Below are 19,756 nucleotides of genomic sequence, written 5' to 3'. Positions count from 1 at the left end.
ATCAGGATGTGGAATTCCCTGCCAGGGAAGGTGGTAATGGCGGACTCTGTAATTGGATTTAAAAAAGGAATGGATACATTTCTGAATGAAAAAGCTATCCAAGGTTATAATACTTAAAATATCAACATGGTTAATCCGGGGGTAACATGAGTTGTAGTAGCTAACTAGTCATAAAACATTATTCAGCAAGTATGTAGAATCATCACAACTTAAAACAGGTTGAACACGATGGGCAATTTGCCTCTATTCAACCTCAAAAACTATGTTACTATATGTTACTATATTACTATGTTACTGTAGTATACAGAACACCACAATGCAATGAGCAGTGATAGTGAGCACTGATGAGGATACTAGAACTGACACTGAGCAGCAAGATGCAGCACTGGACTATTAGTAATGTACTGTAGTATGCTGAGCACAACAATGCAGCACAAGACAATGAGCAGTGATACTGAGCACTGATGAGGATACTACTGAGAACTGACACTGAGCAGGAGAGACACACTACTAGTATTACTGAGCAGCAATAAGTATCCACTGATACTGAGCACTGATATTGAGATTTCCACTGAGAGAACATAGCCACGTCCTCTCCGCTCTCTCTTCAATGCACGAGTAAAAATGGCGGCAACGCGCAGCTCTTTATATGGAATCCGAATCTCGCGAGAATCCGACAGCGGGATGATGACATTTTCCCTTGTTCAGGTTTTCCGAGTCAGGCGGGAACAACCGAGCCTGCCTCGTACCAGTGTAAACCACGTGGAGTTCGTGGGGAATTCGGTTCTCGGAGAACCGAACCCGCTCCTCTCTACCTTATACCCATCAATTTTTTTTATTTTCAATCTAAGCCCCTGCAGTTTTCTGTAAGCATCTGCTTTGCTATGATGATCAACAAGTCACAAGGGCAAACACTCAGGGCTTGAGGCGTAGATCTTAGGACCAGCTGCTACAAGCATGGCAGAGGTGTCACTATCACTGGTGACACCCAGAGAGGTGGCGAGGGAGATTGTAATGCAGTGCGCGCAGATAAGCAGCGCAATGGTAAAAAGGAGGCATGGTTTCATAGGTAGGGGCGTGGCCTGGTGGCCTGAATCTACATTTTGTTGCTCCGGGTGTCCCGGGGGTTGGGGGCTGCACCGGGGACTAGTGTGTGAGCGGTGCTGGCTCCTGCACAGTGACATGGCATGGCCACTAGAGATGTGCACCGGAAATTTTTCGGGTTTTGTGTTTTGGTTTTGGGTTCGGTTCCGCGGCCGTGTTTTGGGTTCGAACGCGTTTTGGCTAAACCTCACCGAATTTTTTTTGTCGGATTCGGGTGTGTTTTGGATTCGGGTGTTTTTTTCAAAAAACCCTAAAAAACAGCTTAAATCATAGAATTTGGGAGTCATTTTGATCCCAAAGTATTATTAACCTCAATAACCATAATTTCCACTCATTTTCAGTCTATTCTTAACACCTCACACCTCACAATATTATTTTTAGTCCTAAAATTTGCACCGAGGTCGCTGGATGACTAAGCTCAGTGACCCAAGTGGCCGACACAAACACCTGGCCCATCTAGGAGTGGCACTGCAGTGTCACGCATGATGGCCCTTCCAAAAAACACTCCCCAAACAGCACATGACGCAAAGAAAAAAAGAGGCGCAATGAGGTAGCTGTGTGACTAAGCTCAGCGACCCAAGTGGCCGACACAAACACCTGGCCCATCTAGGAGTGGCACTGCAGTGTCACGCAGGATGGCCCTTCCAAAAAACACTCCCCAAACAGCACATGACGCAAAGAAAAAAAGAGGCGCAATGAGGTAGCTGTGTGACTAAGCTCAGCGACCCAAGTGGACGACACAAACACCTGGCCCATCTAGGAGTGTCACTGCAGTGTCACGCAGGATGGCCCTTCCAAAAAACACTCCCCAAACAGCACATGACGCAAAGAAAAAAAGAGGCGCAATGAGGTAGCTGTGTGACTAAGCTCAGCGCCCAAGTGGCCGACACAAACACCTGGCCCATCTAGGAGTGGCACTGCAGTGTCACGCAGGATGGCCCTTCCAAAAAACACTCCCCAAACAGCACATGACGCAAAGAAAAATAAAAGAAAAAAGAGGTGCAAGGTGGAATTGCCTTGGGCCCTCCCACCCACCCTTATGTTGTATAAACAGGACATGCACACTTTAACCAACCCATCATTTCAGTGACAGGGTCTGCCACACGACTGTGACTGAAATGACGGGTTGGTTTGGACCCCCACCAAAAAAGAAGCAATTAATCTCTCCTTGCACAAACTGGCTCTATAGAGGCAAGATGTCCACCTCATCATCCTCCGATTCATCACCGTGTACATCCCCCTCCTCACAGATTATCAATTCGTCCCCACTGGAATCCACCATCTCAGCTCCCTGTATACTTTGTGGAGGCAATTGCTGCTGGTCAATGTCTCCACGGAGAAATTGATTATAATTCATTTTAATGAACATCATCTTCTCCACATTTTCTGGAAGTAACCTTGTACGCCGATTGCTGACAAGGTGAGCGGCGGCACTAAACACTCTTTCGGAGTACACACTTGTGGGAGGGCAACTTAGGTAGAATAAAGCCAGTTTGTGCAAGGGCCTCCAAATTGCCTCTTTTTCCTGCCAGTATACGTACGGACTGTCTGACGTGCCTACTTGGATGCGGTCACTCATATAATCCTCCACCATTCTTTCAATGGTGAGAGAATCATATGCAGTGACAGTAGACGACATGTCCGTAATCGTTGGCAGGTCCTTCAGTCCGGACCAGATGTCAGCATCAGCAGTCGCTCCAGACTGCCCTGCATCACCGCCAGCGGGTGGGCTCGGAATTCTGAGCCTTTCCTCGCACCCGCAATTGCGGGAGAATGTGAAGGAGGAGCTGTTGACCGATCAAGTTCCGCTTGACTTGATAATTTTCTCACCAGCAGGTCTTTGAACCCCTGCAGACTTGTGTCTGCCGGAAAGAGAGATACAACGTAGGTTTTAAATCTAGGATCGAGCACGATGGCCAAAATGTAGTGCTCTGATTTCAACAGATTGACCACCCGTGAATCCTGGTTAAGCGAATGAAGGGCTCCATCCACAAGTCCCACATGCCTAGCGGAATCGCTCTGTCTTAGCTCCTCCTTCAATGTCTCCAGCTTCTTCTGCAAAAGCCTGATGACGGGAATGACCTGACTCAGGCTGGCAGTGTCTGAACTGACTTCACGTGTGGCAAGTTCAAAAGGTTGCAGAACCTTGCACAACGTTGAAATCATTCTCCACTGCGCTTGAGACAGGTGCATTCCACCTCCTATATCGTGGTCAGATGTATAGGCTTGAATGGCCTTTTGCTGCTCCTCCATCCTCTGAAGCATATAGAGGGTTGAATTCCACCTCGTTACCACTTCTTGCTTCAGATGATGGCAGGGCAGGTTCAGGCGTTTTTGGTGTTGCTCCAGTCTTCTGTACGTGGTGCCTGTACGCCGAAAGTGTCCCGCAATTCTTGTTGCCACCGACAGCATCTCTTGCACGCCCCTGTCGTTTTTTAAATAATTCTGCACCACCAAATTCAAGGTATGTGCAAAACATGGGACGTGCTGGAATTTGCCCAGATATAATGCACGCACAATATTGCTGGCGTTGTCCGATGCCACAAATCCACAGGAGAGTCCAATTGGGGTAAGCCATTCTGTGATGATCTTCCTTAGTTGCCGTAAGAGGTTTTCAGCTGTGTGCGTATTCTGGAAAGCGGTGATACAAAGCGTAGCCTGCCTAGGAAAGAGTTGGCATTTGCGAGATGCTGCTACTGGTGCCGCCGCTGCTGTTCTTGCGGCGGGAGTCAATACATCTACCCAGTGGGCTGTCACAGTCATATAGTCCTGAGTCTGCCCTGCTCCACTTGTCCACATGTCCGTGGTTAAGTGGACATTGGGTACAACTGCATTTTTTAGGACACTGGTGAGTCTTTTTCTGAGGTCTGTGTACATTTTCTGTATCACCTGCCTAGAGAAATGGAACCTAGATGGTATTTGGTACCGGGGACACAGTACCTCAATCAAGTCTATAGTTGGCTCTGAAGTAATGATGGATACCGGAACCACGTTTCTCACTGCCCAGGATGCCAAGGCCTCAGTTATCCGCTTTGCAGCAGGATGACTGCTGTGATATTTCATCTTCCTTGCAAAAGACTGTTGGACAGTCAATTGCTTGGTGGAAGTAGTAAAAGTGGTCTTACGACTTCCCCTCTGGGATGACCATCGACTCCCAGCAGCAACAACAGCAGCGCCAGCAGCAGTAGGCGTTACACTCAAGGATGCATCGGAGGAATCCCAGGCAGGAGAGAACTCGTCAGAATTGTCAGTGACATGGCCTGCAGGACTATTGGCATTCCTGGGGAAGGAGGAAATTGACACTGAGGGAGTTGGTGGGGTGGTTTGCGTGAGCTTGGTTACAAGAGGAAGGGATTTACTGGTCAGTGGACCGCTTCCGCTGTCGCCCAAAGTTTTTGAACTTGTCACTGACTTATGATGAATGCGCTGCAGGTGACGTATAAGGGAGGATGTTCCGAGGTGGTTAACGTCCGTACCCCTACTTATTACAGCTTGACAAAGGCAACACACGGCTTGACACCTGTTGTCCGCATTTCTGTTGAAATACTTCCACACCGAAGAGCTGATTTTTTTGGTATTTTCACCAGGCATGTCAATGGCCATATTCCTCCCACGGACAACAGGTGTCTCGCCGGGTGCCTGACTTAAACAAACCACCTCACCATCAGAATCCTCCTTGTCAATTTCCTCCCCAGCGCCAGCAACACCCATATCCTCCTCATCCTGGTGTACTTCAACACTGACATCTTCAATCTGACTATCAGGAACTGGACTGCGGGTGCTCCTTCCAGCACTTGCAGGGGGCGTGCAAATGGTGGAAGGTGCATGCTCTTCATGTCCAGTGTTGGGAAGGTCAGGCATCGCAACCGACACAATTGGACTCTCCTTGTGGATTTGTGATTTTGAAGAACGCACAGTTCTTTGCTGTGCTTTTGCCAGCTTAAGTCTTTTCATTTTTCTAGCGAGAGGCTGAGTGCTTCCATCCTCATGTGAAGCTGAACCACTAGCCATGAACATAGGCCAGGGCCTCAGCCGTTCCTTGCCACTCCGTGTGGTAAATGGCATATTGGCAAGTTTACGCTTCTCCTCCGACGATTTTTATTTAGATTTTTGAGTCCTTTTTTTACTGATCTTTTGTGTTTTGGATTTTACATGCTCTGTACTATGACATTGGGCATCGGCCTTGGCAGACGACGTTGATGGAATTTCATCGTCTCGGCCATGACTAGTGGCAGCAGCTTCAGCACGAGGTGGAAGTGGATCTTGATCTTTCCCTATTTTTGGAACCTCAACATTTTTGTTCTCCATATTTTAATAGGCACAACTAAAAGGCACCTCAGGTAAACAATGGAGATGGATGGATACTAGTATACTTATGGATGACGAGTGACTGACGACACAGAGGTAGCTACAGCCGTGGACTACCGTACTGCGTCTGCTAGTATAGAGATGATAATTAATGATATAAAAAAAATATATATATAACTACTGTAGGTATATATAATATAATGACGGACCTGGTGGACACTGTCAGCAGACTGCTAAACTACTAGTATGAAGAAGATAGAAAAAAACTTCCACCACAGGTAGGTAGGTATACAATTATGGACGAGCACTGACGACACAGAGATAGCCACAGCCGTGGACTACCGTACTGCGTCTGCTAGTATAGAGATGATAATTAATGATATAAAAAAATATATATATAACTACTGTAGGTATATATAATATAATGACGGACCTGGTGTAATTCAGATCTCTTTGTCTCAGGTCTCTCTCCAGCCTAGTTTGCTGTCTGTTTCCACTTCTCTTTTCTTGAGCCGCTGCCTTCTATGCCCTTGTGCACTCTCCTGACTTCTCCTGTCTGCTTACTTTGTGCCTTCCAACGCACAATGCAAACTACAGGTAGTGCTGCAGGGCCCACACCCTTTTACCTTGCCTTACAGAGCAGCTCTGGAGCTGTTACAGTGCCCAGCTGCAGCAAGAAATCAGCTTGAATGCTTCAGGTGCTGGGGCATAGCCAACAAGAGCCCCACACCGACGGAGGGTGGAGGTGTTTAATGCAAACTAGGGGTCAGCCAAGCGCCGCAAAAGGCCGCCATGCCCTGCATGCCCCTTTTCTCTTTTCATATGCAGACGAGGGTTGAAGCCAACTTTGACCCACTGCTTGGATGACATCACCATATGCAAATCCATCTGCGGCAGGCCTTCCCCCAGGAATGCTTGCACTAGTTGTTGCATTTGGTTTGTTGTTTGGGGGTGCTTCAGTATTAGGCAGCCTTCTGCCCTCCCATGTTCATCTGAAAATATGTGTTCTCCCTGCAGTTGTTGTCCCCAGATGAGAGTTCCCTTGTGCTGCCTCAGTTGAATCTCCTTTACTTGACAGAGATGTGCCTGAGCAGCGGCCCTCCCCAGCCCTATCCCAAATCATACTTATTTTGCATAGGAGATAACATGGTCATGAAGATTGTTCTCCCAGGGTTAGGTTCATTCATTGCATTCTGGGTATGCTGACCTCTGTGATTTCCCCAAATGTGGGAAACTCAACTGCATTATTTGTGGTAGTGGGGGACTGTGTTTGTGCTTTCCTCTGGTCAGCTCTGGTAAAAGTCAGATTTCTTTGTCTCAGATCTTCCTCTAGCCTTGTTCTTCTTTCAAGAGTTCCCTTGTGCTGCCTCAGTTGGATCTCCTTCACTTGACAGGGGGGTGCCCGAGCAGCGACCCTCCCCAGCTCTAGCCCAACTCCTACTTACCTGCCAGGTTAGATACTATGATCATGAAGTTGCTTCTCCCAGGGCAAGGCTCACCCATTGCACTCTGGGTGTGCTGCCCCTGCGATTTCCCCAAATGTGGGAAACTTGACTGCATAATTTGTGTTTCCCCTAGTCGGCTCTCATATAATTCAGATCTCTTTGTCTCAGGTCTCTCTCCAGCCTAGTTTGCTGTCTGTTTCCACTTCTTTTTTCTTGAGCCCCTCCCTTCTACACCCTTGTGCACTATCCTGACTTCTCCTCCTGTCTGCTTACTTTGTGCCTTCCGATGCACAATGCAAACTACAGGTAGTGCTGCAGGGCCCACACCCTTTTACTTGCCTTACAGAGCAGCTCTGGAGCTGTTACAGTGCCAAGCTGCTGAAAGAAATCAGCTTGAATGCTTCAGGGGCTGGGGCATGGCCAACATGAGCCCCACACCGAAGGAGGGTGGGGGTGTTTAATGCGAACTAAGGGTCATCCAAGCGCCGCAAAAGGCCGCCATGCCCTGCATACCCCTTTTCTCTTTTCATATGCAGATGAGGGTTCCAGCCAACTTTGGCCCACTGCTTGGATGACATCACTGTATGCAAATCCGTCTTCTGCAGACCTTCCCCCTGGAATGCTTGAACTAGTTGTTGCATTTGGTTTGTTGTTTGGGGGTGCTTCAGTATTAGGCAGCCTTCTGCCCTCCCATGTTCATCTGAAAATATGTGTTCTCCCGGCAGTTGTTGTCCCCAGATGAGAGTTCCTTTGTGCTGCCTCAGTTGAATCTCCTTTACTTGACAGAGATGTGCCTGAGCAGCGGCCCTCCCCAGCCCTTTCCCAAATCATACTTATTTTGCATAGGAGATACCATGGTCATAAAGATTGTTCTCCCAGGGTGAGGTTCATTCATTGCATTCTGGGTATGCTGACCCCTGTGATTTCCCCAAATGTGGGAAACTCAACTGCATTATTTGTGGTAGTGGGGGACTGTGTTTGTGTTTTCCTCTGGTCAGCTCTGGTAAAAGTCAGATTTCTTTGTCTCAGATCTTCCTCTAGCCTTGTTCTTCTTTCGAGAGTTCCATTGTGCTGCCTCAGTTTGATCTCCTTCACTTGACAGGGGGGTACCCAAGCAGCGACCCTCCCCAGCTCTAGCCCAACTCCTACATACCTGCCAGGTGAGATACTATGATCATGAAGGTGCTTCTCCCAGGGCAAGGCTCACCCATTGTACTCTGGGTGTGCTGCTCCTGCGATTTCCCCAAATGTGGGAAACTTGACTGCATAATTTGTGTTTCCCCTGGTCGGCTCTCGTATAATTCAGATCTCTTTGTCTCAGGTCTCTCTCCAGCCTAGTTTGCTGTCTGTTTCCACTTCTCTTTTCTTGAGCCGCTGCCTTCTATGCCCTTGTGCACTCTCCTGACTTCTCCTGTCTGCTTACTTTGTGCCTTCCAACGCACAATGCAAACTACAGGTAGTGCTGCAGGGCCCACACCCTTTTACTTGCCTTTCAGAGCAGCTCTGGAGCTGTTACAGTGCCCAGCTGCTGCAAGAAATCAGCTTGAATGCTTCAGGGGCTGGGGCATAGCCAACATGAGCCCCACACCGACGGAGGGTGGAGGTGTTTAATGCGAACTAAGGGTCATCCAAGCGCCGCAAAAGGCCGCCATGCCCTGCATACCCCTTTTCTCTTTTCATATGCAGATGAGGGTTCCAGCCAACTTTGGCCCACTGCTTGGATGACATCACCGTATGCAAATCCGTCTTCTGCAGACCTTTTCCCAGGAATGCTTGTACTAGTTGTTGCATTTGGTTTGTTGTTTGGGGGTGCTTCAGTATTAGGCAGCCTTCTGCTCTCCCATGTTCATCTGAAAATATGTGTTCTCCCTGCAGTTGTTGTCCCCAGATGAGAGTTCCCTTGTGCTGCCTCAGTTGAATCTCCTTTACTTGACAGAGATGTGCCTGAGCAGCGGCCCTCCCCAGCCCTATCCCAATTCATACTTATTTTGCATAGGAGATACCATTGTCATGAAGATTGTTCTCCCAGGGTGAGGTTCATTCATTGCATTCTGGGTATGCTGACCCCTGTGATTTCCCCAAATGTGGGAAACTCGACTGCATTATTTGTGGTAGTGGGGGACTGTGTTTGTGCTTTCCTCTGGTCAGCTCTGGTAAAAGTCAGATTTCTTTGTCTCAGATCTTCCTCTAGCCTTGTTCTTTTTTCGAGAGTTTCCTTGTGCTGCCTCAGTTGGAGCTCCTTCACTTGACAGGGGGGTGCCCGAACAGCGACCCTCCCCAGCTCTAGCCCAACTCCTACTTACCTGCCAGGTGAGATACTATGATCAGGAAGGTGCTTCTCCCAGGGCAAGGCTCACCCAATGCACTCTGGGTGTGCTGCTCCTACGATTTCCCCAAATGTGGGACACTTGATTACATAATTTGTGTTTCCTCTGGTCGGCTCTCGTATAATTCAGATCTCTTTGTCTCAGGTCTCTCTCCAGCCTAGTTTGCTGTCTGTTTCCACTTCTCTTTTCTTGAGCCGCTCCCTTCTATGCCCTTGTGCACTATCCTGACTTCTCCCGTCTGCTTACTTTGTGCCTTCCAAAGCACAATGCAAACTACAGGTAGTGCTGCAGGGCCCACACCCTTTTACTTGCTTTACAGAGCAGCTCTGGAGCTGTTACAGTGCCCAGCTGCTGCAAGAAATCAGCTTGAATGCTTCAGGGGCTGGGGCATAGCCAACATGAGCCCCACACCGAAGGAAGGTGGAGGTGTTTAATGCGAACTAGGGGTCATCCAAGCGCCGCAAAAGGCCGCCATGCCCTGCACACCCCATTTTTATTTTCATATGCAGACGAGGGTTGAAGCCAACTTTGACCCACTGCTTGGATGACATCACCATATGCAAATCCATCTGCTGCAGGCCTTCCCCCAGGAATGCTTGCACTAGTAGTTGCATTTGGTTTGTTGTTTGGGGGTGCTTCAGTATTAGGCAGCCTTCTGCCCTCCCATGTTCATCTGAAAATATGTGTTCTCCCTGCAGTTGTTGTCCCCAGATGAGAGTTCCCTTGTGTTGCCTCAGTTGAATCTCCTTTACTTGACAGAGATGTGCCTGAGCAGCGGCCCTCCCCAGCCCTATCCCAAATCATACTTATTTTGCATAGGAGATACCATGGTCATGAAGATTGTTCTCCCAGGGTGAGGTTCATTCATTGCACTCTGGGTATGCTGACCCCTGTGATTTCCCCAAATGTGGGAAACTCGACTGCATTATTTGTGGTAGTGGGGGACTGTGTTTGTGCTTTCCTCTGGTCAGCTCTGGTAAAAGTCAGATTTCTTTGTCTCAGATCTTCCTCTAGCCTTGTTCTTCTTTCGAGAGTTCCCTTGTGCTGCCTCAGTTGGATCTCCTTCACTTGACAGGGGGTGCCCGAGCAGCAATCCTCCACAGCTCTAGCCCAACTCCTACTTACCTGCCAGGTGAGATACTATGATCTTCACTGTTAGGGCAATCAGGATGTGGAATTCCCTGCCAGGGAAGGTGGTAATGGCGGACTCTGTAATTGGATTTAAAAAAGGAATGGATACATTTCTGAATGAAAAAGCTATCCAAGGTTATAATACTTAAAATATCAACATGGTTAATCCGGGGGTAACATGAGTTATAGTAGTTAACTAGTCATAAAACATTATTCAGCAAGTATGTAGAATCATCACAACTTAAAACAGGTTGAACACGATGGGCAATTTGCCTCTATTCAACCTCAAAAACTATGTTACTATATGTTACTATATTACTATGTTACTGTAGTATACAGAACACCACAATGTAATGAGCAGTGATAGTGAGCACTGATGAGGATACTAGAACTGACACTGAGCAGCAAGATGCAGCACTGGACTATTAGTAATGTACTGTAGTATGCTGAGCACCACAATGCAGCACAAGACAATGAGCAGTGATACTGAGCACTGATGAGGATACTACTGAGAACTGACACTGAGCAGGAGAGACACACTACTAGTATTACTGAGCAGCAATAAGTAACCACTGATACTGAGCACTGATATTGAGATTTCCACTGAGAGAACATAGCCACGTCCTCTCCGCTCTCTCTTCAATGCACGAGTAAAAATGGCGGCAACGCGCAGCTCTTTATATGGAATCCGAATCTCGCGAGAATCCGACAGCGGGATGATGACATTTTCCCTTGTTCAGGTTTTCCGAGTCAGGCGGGAACAACCGAGCCTGCCTCGGACCAGTGTAAACCACGTGGAGTTCGTCGGGAATTCGGTTCTCGGAGAACCGAACCCGCTCCTCTCTACCTTATACCCATCAATTTTTTTATTTTCAATCTAAGCCCCTGCAGTTTTCTGTAAGCATCTGCTTCGCTATGATGATCAACAAGTCACAAGGGCAAACACTCAGGGCTTGAGGCGTAGATCTTAGGACCAGCTGCTACAAGCATGGCAGAGGTGTCACTATCACTGGTGACACCCAGAGAGGTGGCGAGGGAGATTGTAATGCAGTGCGCGCAGATAAGCAGTGCAATGGTAAAAAGGAGGCATGGTTTCATAGGTAGGGGCGTGGCCTGGTGGCCTGAATCTACATTTTGTTGCTCCGGGTGTCCCGGGGGTTGGGGGCTGCACCCGGGGACTAGTGTGTGTGCGGTGCTGGCTCCTGCACAGTGACAGTGCATGGCCACCGAGCATGACGCCTCCATTCTTGACCATGCTGTAATTGCAGTCGCACTGCAGTTCAGCGTGATCATATAAAATGGTGTAGCCTCCTGCTGGTGCAGACTGTATGTGCGCGCAGGAAGCCGCCACCATTTTTGTGATCACAGCGGCTGAATGTGATGTCATACAGCCGCTGTGACCACGCCCCCTGTGTCTCCTCCGTTGCAGACCCCATTTTGAAGCCTTGCCCCCGCACCGCTCCATCCCTGACTTGGAAATGGAGTGTTGCTGACCCCCCTCTCCCCCCCCCCCCGCCCCGATTGACAGGCAGAGGCGATCGCATTCTCTGCGGGGTGCCGCAGAAAATGCAGGCACATGCGTATGCTCTTAGCAATTTTTGCAGTTGGATCGCTTATTGTGATTGCAATCCAACCTGAATCAGGCCCTATTACCTATCACAATGCGCTGCGGGCAGTACAAAATTGGGTTAATATAGGAGTAAAACTCCCAGACCTGTGCTCCTTAACTGTACCTGGTGGCTAGTGGAGCGGCTGCCCAGTAATCAGTGTCCACGCCAGTGCGCACACGGTCCACCCCCTACGGCCACGCTCCCCTTCATCAGCGGCCTCGTGATCCGGAAGGGCGGTGTGTGTGTGACTGACCTTAGGAAGAAACTGGAGCCTCCGCTGCAGTGACCCAGCAACCAGGGCACGGGAGTATACAGCGCCGCTGGGAGTGATGAAGCTGCAGTAAAGATGTCTATTAGACCTAGCCTGCTGCAGCCCTTGTAGATTCTCATAAAACAAGTTCTTCTTTTCTTGTCAAAATTAATAGCTAAGAATAGGCTGCTTGAGGCAGGCCCCTGTTAAGAGGCCTGCTACTGAAGGCACCAACTACAAACTGAGCTCCCTGTTCATGGAAGCGGGGTTATAGAGGAGAATGCACTGAGCATCTTGGGAACAGTCAAAAGCTTTGAGCCGGTTGGTGCCTCAGATCAAGATCCTACTCTACACCCCAATGTGAATCCTTGTGGAGTCCAGTGTACCCCACAGAAGAAATTAATGTGTCACACCCATTGGCAGCAACCTTAGAATAGCTGCTGACGGGCACAATTGAGAAAGGAAGGGGGGGGGGGGACATTTGAATCCAGCACATAGATGCAATTCAAATATGTAATTTGTACCTTCCTATTTTAAAATATAATGGATGAACCTCACCCTGTGAGAACAATCTTCATGATCAAGAGATCTCATATGCAAAATAAGTATGAGTTGGGATAGGGCTGGGGAGGGTGGCTGCTCGGGCAGCCCCTCCCCCGTCAAGTTAAGGAGATTCAACTGAGGACGCACAAGGGAACTCTCGTCTGGGGACAACAACTGCAGGGAGACCACATCTGTTCAGATGAACATGGGAGGGTGGAAGGCTGCCTAATATTGAAGCACCATCAAATATCAAACCATATGCAACAACTAGTACAAGCATTCCAGGGGGAAGGTCTGCAGAAGACGGATTTGCATACGGTGATGTCATCCAAGCAGTGGACCAAAGTTGGCTGGAACCCTCATCTGCATATGAAAAGAGAAAAGGGGCATGCAGGGCATGGCGGCCTTTTGCGGTGCTTGGATGACCCCTAGTTCGCATTAAACACCCCCACCCTCCTTTGGTGTGGGGCTCATGTTGGCCATGCCCCATCCCCTGAAGCATTCAAGCTGATTTCTTGCAGCAGCTGGGCACTGTAACAGCTCCAGAGCTGTTCTGTAAGGCAAGTAAAAGGGTGTGGGCCCTGCAGCACCACCTGTAGTTCGCATTGTGCGTTGGAAGGCACAAAGTAAGCAGACGGGAGGAGAAGTCAGGATAGTGCGCAAGGGCATCCTTTTCTCTTAGTCCGTAGAGGATGCTGGGGTCACATTAAGAACCATGGGGTATAGACGGGATCCGCAAGAGACATGGGCACTTTAAGACTTTCAAAGGGTGTGAACTGGCTCCTCCCTCTATGCCCCTCCTCCAGACTCCAGTTATAGGAACTGAGCCCAGGGAGACGGACATTTCGAGGAAAGGATTTATTGTTAAACTAAGGTGAGCATCTTACCAGCTCACACCTTAAGCATGCCGCAGAACGTGGCATTCAACAGAACACAAGCCAACGGCATGAACAATTGCAGCAAAAAGCTGACCAGAACCATAACACAACATGTGTATAACCACAAGTAATAACTGCAGACACAGTATGGACTGGGACGGGTGCCCAGCATCCTCTACGGACTAAGAGAAAAGGATTTACCGGTAGGTATTAAAATCCTATTTTCTCATACGACCTAGAGGATGCTGGGGTCACATTAAGAACCATGGGGTTATACCAAAGCTCTTGAACGGGTGGGAGAGTGCGTACGACTCTGCAGCACCGAATGACCCAACTTGAGGTTATCATCAGCCAAGGTATCAAACTTGTAAAACTTAGCAAAAGTGTTTACTAAATAGCTGCTCGGCAAAATTGCAATGCCGAGACTCCCCGACCAGCTGCCCAGGATGAACCCACCTTTCTAGTAGAATGGGTCTTCACCTATTTCAGTAACGGCAATCCTGCCGTGGAATGAGCATGCTGAATCTTACCACAGATCCAGCGCATAATGGTCTACATGGAAGCAGGACACCCAATCCTGTTGGGAGCATACAGGACAAACAGAGCCTCTGTTTTCCTAATCTGAACCGTTCTGGTGACATAAATTTTCAAAGTTCTGACCACAGCCAGAGACTTTGACTCAACGAAGGTGTCAGTGGCCAAAGGCACCATGTGGAAAGATGAACCACCTTCGGCAGAAATTGTTGACGTGTCCTCAATTCTGCTCTATCTTCATGAAAGATCAAATAAAGGCTCTTGTGATACTGCATGGTTTGTACTGTTTTCCATGTGCTCCCAGATCTTTCAAGCAAGTAGCATGGTCAAGAAAGTTCTGTTTGAAAAGTAACAACATTTACTGTCATTGTTATAGAATTTGGGAGAAAAAACAAGAAGAAATCTGCACTGTTGACGCACTGGACAGAATGAATGAATCATAAAATATAACCTTTATTAAGTATGTATTAAAATTGGATAAATATTAATATTATTATCCCAAACTGCAGTGAAACATAAAGGTTAAAATCACAGAACTAACATACATGTGCATAAGAAGAATAAAGAGATGTGAAAAAAAGGTTTAAAAAGCGTGTCCGTGTGTGATTATTTTTGAAGGCACAACCCTGGCGGGGTTGTTTATATAGATATATATGTTGCTAATAATCACTTTCTAGCGTAATGTTATTAAATAGCTGTTAGTATCTATGTCGTCAGGTACCACTGGGTCGTATCCTATATACTCCCTTCACTCAATAGGGGTTACCTCCCGGGAAGCCATCCCCATTGGCGAATTTGTGGGGGTGATTGAGTATAACCGGTAAGCTAACCTCCAATTTGTGGGGTGCTTAGGTAGATGGGGATCACTTATTTCTCTGTGTCCCCTAAGACTATATTCCTAAATTCAATACCATAGGGGGATAGCTTTCTATATCGGATAAGGAATCACTTGATAGGGAAATCTCTATGCATCATGGAAAGATCATATTTATTAATATCCAAACTAAAAAAATGATGAATAGCTTTAATTTAGCTGTTTAGATATAGTTAATTGGCGAGATATACCAACAGGTGCGGTTGCCTTAAGGAATATGGCAATTCCAATATAAATAGCAGCCCTCCTTCATATAATCAGCCAGATCTTATTAAATCTGGTCCAGATATAGCCGTTCAGATATACTTAATTGACAACATATATCAATCGGTGGGGTTGCCTTAAGGAATATAGCAATTCCAATTCTCATATAAATAGCAACCTTCCTTCATATATTCAGCCAGATCTTATTTAATCTGATCTAGGCGTAGGCAATAATGCTTTCCTTAGAGGTATAGCCACCTCAATTCTTATTAGGAAGCAAAGTGTCTGTCATAATGGTTTATCCAATTCATCTAAGAAATAATATATTCCATGTGTCAGAGATTCATTACTCTCTATTTACACTGTTAAAGAGTTAATTCTTATTATGTTACAGTGTAATGAAATTATCATATAGGGAGATGTGGCAATTCCATGTGCTATATATATATAATAACCCTTAGTGGTCCAGATTCCACAATGAGGAATTTTCTTATAAACCGCTGAAACACACAGCTGTTTGACTGACTTCCAAATATATCTATCTCACTTTGTAACAGTCTTATGATAGAGAAACTGTTACATATTCGGTCACTTAGTTATCTAAAGGTAAACAGACTCAGTGTGAGGGTAATATAATATATCAAATGCGCTGTCAATAATCGTGGTAACTGGTGTAATAATGTGGTATATTGAGTATGCTAGTAAGGCATATAACTGCTCTCCAGCCTTTAAGTGTTACCAATCAATTTGTTACACTGTAAAGGATTTATGGTGTCCTGTTAGGACATGCAGCTGCTAGGCTGACTCAAAGATTTATCCATTTGTAACAATTATGTAACAGTTATATACATGTTACTGGTATTACATAGAAATAGTATGACACAGGCCAGCAGTCCCATGTGTCTAGATTCCACAATAGGAGATTTTCTTTGTCTTATAAACTGCTGGAACACACAGCTGCTAGACTGACTTCAAATATATATATTACTTTGTAACAGTCTTATAGTAAAGAGACTGTTACACACTGTCATTTAGTTATCTCAAGGTTAGCAGATTCTGTGTGAGGATAGTGTTCTGTTAGAACATGCAGCTGCTAGGCTGACTCATAGAAAATGTATCCATTTGTAACAAATGACACATACAGCATTAAATTAATATCTATAGCAGCCCATGTGACATCTCTACTCTTATCATAATTGTCTGGTTATTGCCAATCTGGACAGCAGGAGTGATATATATTCACTAGTCCCAATATCCCATCATATAAATATACCCACACTGATATACTTTCTTATCAAGAGTTATTAGTAGCTATCTGTATGCACTTTAGACATTGTAATTGCTAAGTGACATCATATCTAGTGTATTCCTTTCTTATAGCTCAGCTTCTATTCCCTATTAGTGGAGACTAACAGCTAACATCATAATCATATATTTTTGTTTTATAACATTTCACATGAGTCAAATACACGAGGACACGCCGTGCCCTACACGCGTGTTTCACTGCATCTATGGCAACTTACATTAAAGCTAACAAGAAAGCACACTCGTTCTGTCTTTAAACAGATAAAAGAAACCCCAATAATATGGGGCATGCAAAAATTTAGATAAAACTCAGTTTTGCTCCTCTCCACGGAAATCTTTAGTAAAAGGCGAAAGATTTGTTCGTTCTGAAGAGAAACCAGAGCATGACCAAGATTCCACCTGTCGCCTGAGTGCCATGCCAGCAGTCCTCATTCAGCTCAAAGTGAGCACCCAATATGAAAGAAAGAAAGCAGATTTCTCACCAGGCTTCCCCTTGCTATAAGCATGGTTTGTACTCTTTTCCATGTGCTCCCAGATCTTTCAAGCAATTAGTATGGTCAAGAAAGTTCTGCTTGAAAAGAAACAGACATTTACTGTCATTGTTATACAAATAAACTTACATTAAAGCCAACAAGAAAGCTCACTCGTTCTGTCTTTAAACTGATAAAAGAAACCCCAATAATATGGGGCATGCAAAAATTGAGATAAAACTCAGTTTTGCTCCTCTCCACGGATAATCTTTAATAAAAGGCGAAAGATTTGTTCATTCTGAAGAGAAACCAGAGCATGACCAAGATTCCACCTGTCGCCTGAGTGCCATGCCAGCAGTCCTCATTCAGATCAAAGTGAGCGCCCAATTTGAAAGAAAGCAGATTTCTCACCTGGCTTCTCCTTGCTATAAGCATGGTTTGTACTGTATTCCATGTGCTCCCAGATCTTTCAAGCAAGTAGCATGGTCAAGAAAGTTCTGTTTGAAAAGAAACAAACATTTACTGTAATTTCTATGCAAATGAGCTTTCATTAAAGCACACTCATTCTATCTTTAAACCGATAAAAGAAACCCCAAAAAGATGGGGCATGCAAAAATTGAGGTAAAACTCAGTTTTGCTCCTCTCCACGGAAATCTTTAGTAAAAGGCGAAAGATTTGTTCGTTCTGAAGAGAAACCAGAGCATGACCAAGATTTTCATCTGAAAATATGTGTTCTCCCTGCAGTTGTTGTCCCCAGATGAGAGTTCCCTTGTGCTGCCTCAGTTGAATCTCCTTTACTTGACAGAGATGTGCCTGAGCAGCGGCCCTCCCCAGCCCTATCCCAAATCATACTTATTTTGCATAGGAGATACCATGGTCATGAAGATTGTTCTCCCAGGGTGAGGTTCATTCATTGCATTCTGGGTATGCTGACCCCTGTGATTTCCCCAAATGTGGGAAACTCGACTGCATTATTTGTGGTAGTGGGGGACTGTGTTTGTGCTTTCCTCTGGTCAGCTCTGGTAAAAGTCAGATTTCTTTGTCTCAGATCTTCCTCTAGCCTTGTTCTTCTTTCGAGAGTTCCTTGTGCTGCCTCAGTTGGATCTCCTTCACTTGACAGGGGGTGCCCGAGCAGCAATCCTCCACAGCTCTAGCCCAACTCCTACTTACCTGCCAGGTGAGATACTATGATCTTCACTGTTAGGGCAATCAGGATGTGGAATTCCCTGCCAGGGAAGGTGGTAATGGCGGACTCTGTAATTGGATTTAAAAAAGGAATGGATACATTTCTGAATGAAAAAGCTATCCAAGGTTATAATACTTAAAATATCAACATGGTTAATCCGGGGGTAACATGAGTTATAGTAGCTAACTAGTCATAAAACATTATTCAGCAAGTATGTAGAATCATCACAACTTAAAACAGGTTGAACACGATGGGCAATTTGCCTCTATTCAACCTCAAAAACTATGTTACTATATGTTACTATATTACTATGTTACTGTAGTATACAGAAAACCAAAATTCAATGAACAGTGATAGTGAGCACTGATGAGGATACTAGAACTGACACTGAGCAGCAAGATGCAGCACTGGACTATTAGTAATGTACTGTAGTATGCTGAGCACCACAATGCAGCACAAGACAATGAGCAGTGATCTGAGCACTGATGAGGATACTACTGAGAACTGACACTGAGCAGGAGAGACACACTACTAGTATTACTGAGCAGCAATAAGTAACCACTGATACTGAGCACTGCTATTGAGATTTCCACTGAGAGAACATAGCCACGTCCATTCCGCTCTCTCTTCAATGCACGAGTAAAAATGGCGGCAACGCGCAGCTCTTTATATGGAATCCGAATCTCGCGAGAATCCGACAGCGGGATGATGACATTTTCCCTTGTTCAGGTTTTCCGAGTCAGGCGGGAACAACCGAGCCTGCCTCGGACCAGTGTAAACCACGTGGAGTTCGTGGGGAATTCGGTTCTCGGAGAACCGAACCCGCTCCTCTCTACCTTATACCCATCAATTTTTTTATTTTCAATCTAAGCCCCTGCAGTTTTCTGTAAGCATCTGCTTCGCTATGATGATCAACAAGTCACAAGGGCAAACACTCAGGGCTTGAGGCGTAGATCTTAGGACCAGCTGCTACAAGCATGGCAGAGGTGTCACTATTACTGGTGACACCCAGAGAGGTGGCGAGGGAGATTGTAATGCAGTGCGCGCAGATAAGCAGCGCAATGGTAAAAAGGAGGCATGGTTTCATAGGTAGGGACGTGGCCTGGTGGCCTGAATCTACATTTTGTTGCTCCGGGTGTCCCGGGGGTTGGGGACTGCACCCGGGGACTAGTGTGTGAGCGGTGCTGGCTCCTGCACAGTGAAAAGGCATGGCCACCCAGCATGACGCCTCCCTTCTTGACCATGCTGTAATTGCAGTCGCACTGCAGTTCAGCGTGATCATAAAAAATGGTGTAGCCTCCTGCTGGTGCAGACTGTATGTGCGCGCAGGAAGCCGCCACCATTTTTGTGATCACAGCGGCTGAATGTGATGTCATACAGCCGCTGTGACCACGCCCCCTGTGTCTCCTCCATTGCAGACCCCATTTTGAAGCCTTGCACCCGCACCGCTCCATCCCTCACTTGGAAATGGAGTGTTGCTGACCCACCTATCCCCCCCCCCCCGCCCCGATTGACAGGCAGAGGCGATCGCATTCTCTGCGGGGTGCCGCAGAAAATGCAGGCACATGCGTATGCTCTTAGCAATTT

The 19,756-nt window shown here is 46.5% G+C and overlaps 10 non-coding genes and 1 pseudogene across 10 annotated transcripts; 8 read left to right on the top strand and 3 right to left on the bottom strand.

Annotated features, from left to right (window-relative positions):
• The first annotated feature begins 6,533 nt into the window (after positions 1–6,533).
• On the top strand, positions 6,534–6,697 carry LOC135044165 (U1 spliceosomal RNA). Its single transcript, XR_010236885.1, has one exon. It is a non-coding gene; the product is annotated as a U1 spliceosomal RNA (small nuclear RNA).
• A 152-nt stretch (positions 6,698–6,849) lies between these two features.
• Positions 6,850–6,984, top strand: LOC135044134 (U1 spliceosomal RNA; annotated as a pseudogene).
• A 702-nt stretch (positions 6,985–7,686) lies between these two features.
• On the top strand, positions 7,687–7,850 carry LOC135044154 (U1 spliceosomal RNA). The gene has a single exon (XR_010236874.1). It is a non-coding gene; the product is annotated as a U1 spliceosomal RNA (small nuclear RNA).
• Positions 7,851–8,002: 152 nt separating this feature from the next.
• On the top strand, positions 8,003–8,165 carry LOC135044196 (U1 spliceosomal RNA). Its single transcript, XR_010236914.1, has one exon. It is a non-coding gene; the product is annotated as a U1 spliceosomal RNA (small nuclear RNA).
• A 671-nt stretch (positions 8,166–8,836) lies between these two features.
• LOC135044158 (U1 spliceosomal RNA) lies at positions 8,837–9,000 on the top strand. The gene has a single exon (XR_010236878.1). It is a non-coding gene; the product is annotated as a U1 spliceosomal RNA (small nuclear RNA).
• A 152-nt stretch (positions 9,001–9,152) lies between these two features.
• Positions 9,153–9,315, top strand: LOC135044135 (U1 spliceosomal RNA). The gene has a single exon (XR_010236861.1). It is a non-coding gene; the product is annotated as a U1 spliceosomal RNA (small nuclear RNA).
• A 671-nt stretch (positions 9,316–9,986) lies between these two features.
• LOC135044132 (U1 spliceosomal RNA) lies at positions 9,987–10,150 on the top strand. Its single transcript, XR_010236860.1, has one exon. It is a non-coding gene; the product is annotated as a U1 spliceosomal RNA (small nuclear RNA).
• Positions 10,151–16,782: 6,632 nt separating this feature from the next.
• LOC135044144 (U5 spliceosomal RNA) lies at positions 16,783–16,898 on the bottom strand. The gene has a single exon (XR_010236865.1). It is a non-coding gene; the product is annotated as a U5 spliceosomal RNA (small nuclear RNA).
• A 286-nt stretch (positions 16,899–17,184) lies between these two features.
• Positions 17,185–17,301, bottom strand: LOC135044148 (U5 spliceosomal RNA). Its single transcript, XR_010236869.1, has one exon. It is a non-coding gene; the product is annotated as a U5 spliceosomal RNA (small nuclear RNA).
• Positions 17,302–17,571: 270 nt separating this feature from the next.
• LOC135044143 (U5 spliceosomal RNA) lies at positions 17,572–17,687 on the bottom strand. The gene has a single exon (XR_010236864.1). It is a non-coding gene; the product is annotated as a U5 spliceosomal RNA (small nuclear RNA).
• A 144-nt stretch (positions 17,688–17,831) lies between these two features.
• LOC135044182 (U1 spliceosomal RNA) lies at positions 17,832–17,995 on the top strand. The gene has a single exon (XR_010236901.1). It is a non-coding gene; the product is annotated as a U1 spliceosomal RNA (small nuclear RNA).
• The last annotated feature ends 1,761 nt before the right edge of the window (positions 17,996–19,756 follow it).

This window comes from Pseudophryne corroboree, unplaced genomic scaffold (assembly GCF_028390025.1).
Source record: "Pseudophryne corroboree isolate aPseCor3 unplaced genomic scaffold, aPseCor3.hap2 scaffold_893, whole genome shotgun sequence".
Lineage (NCBI taxonomy): Eukaryota > Metazoa > Chordata > Amphibia > Anura > Myobatrachidae > Pseudophryne > Pseudophryne corroboree.
The sequence above is the reverse complement of the archived record's forward strand: the minus strand, read 5'-3'. Positions and strand labels throughout refer to the sequence as shown.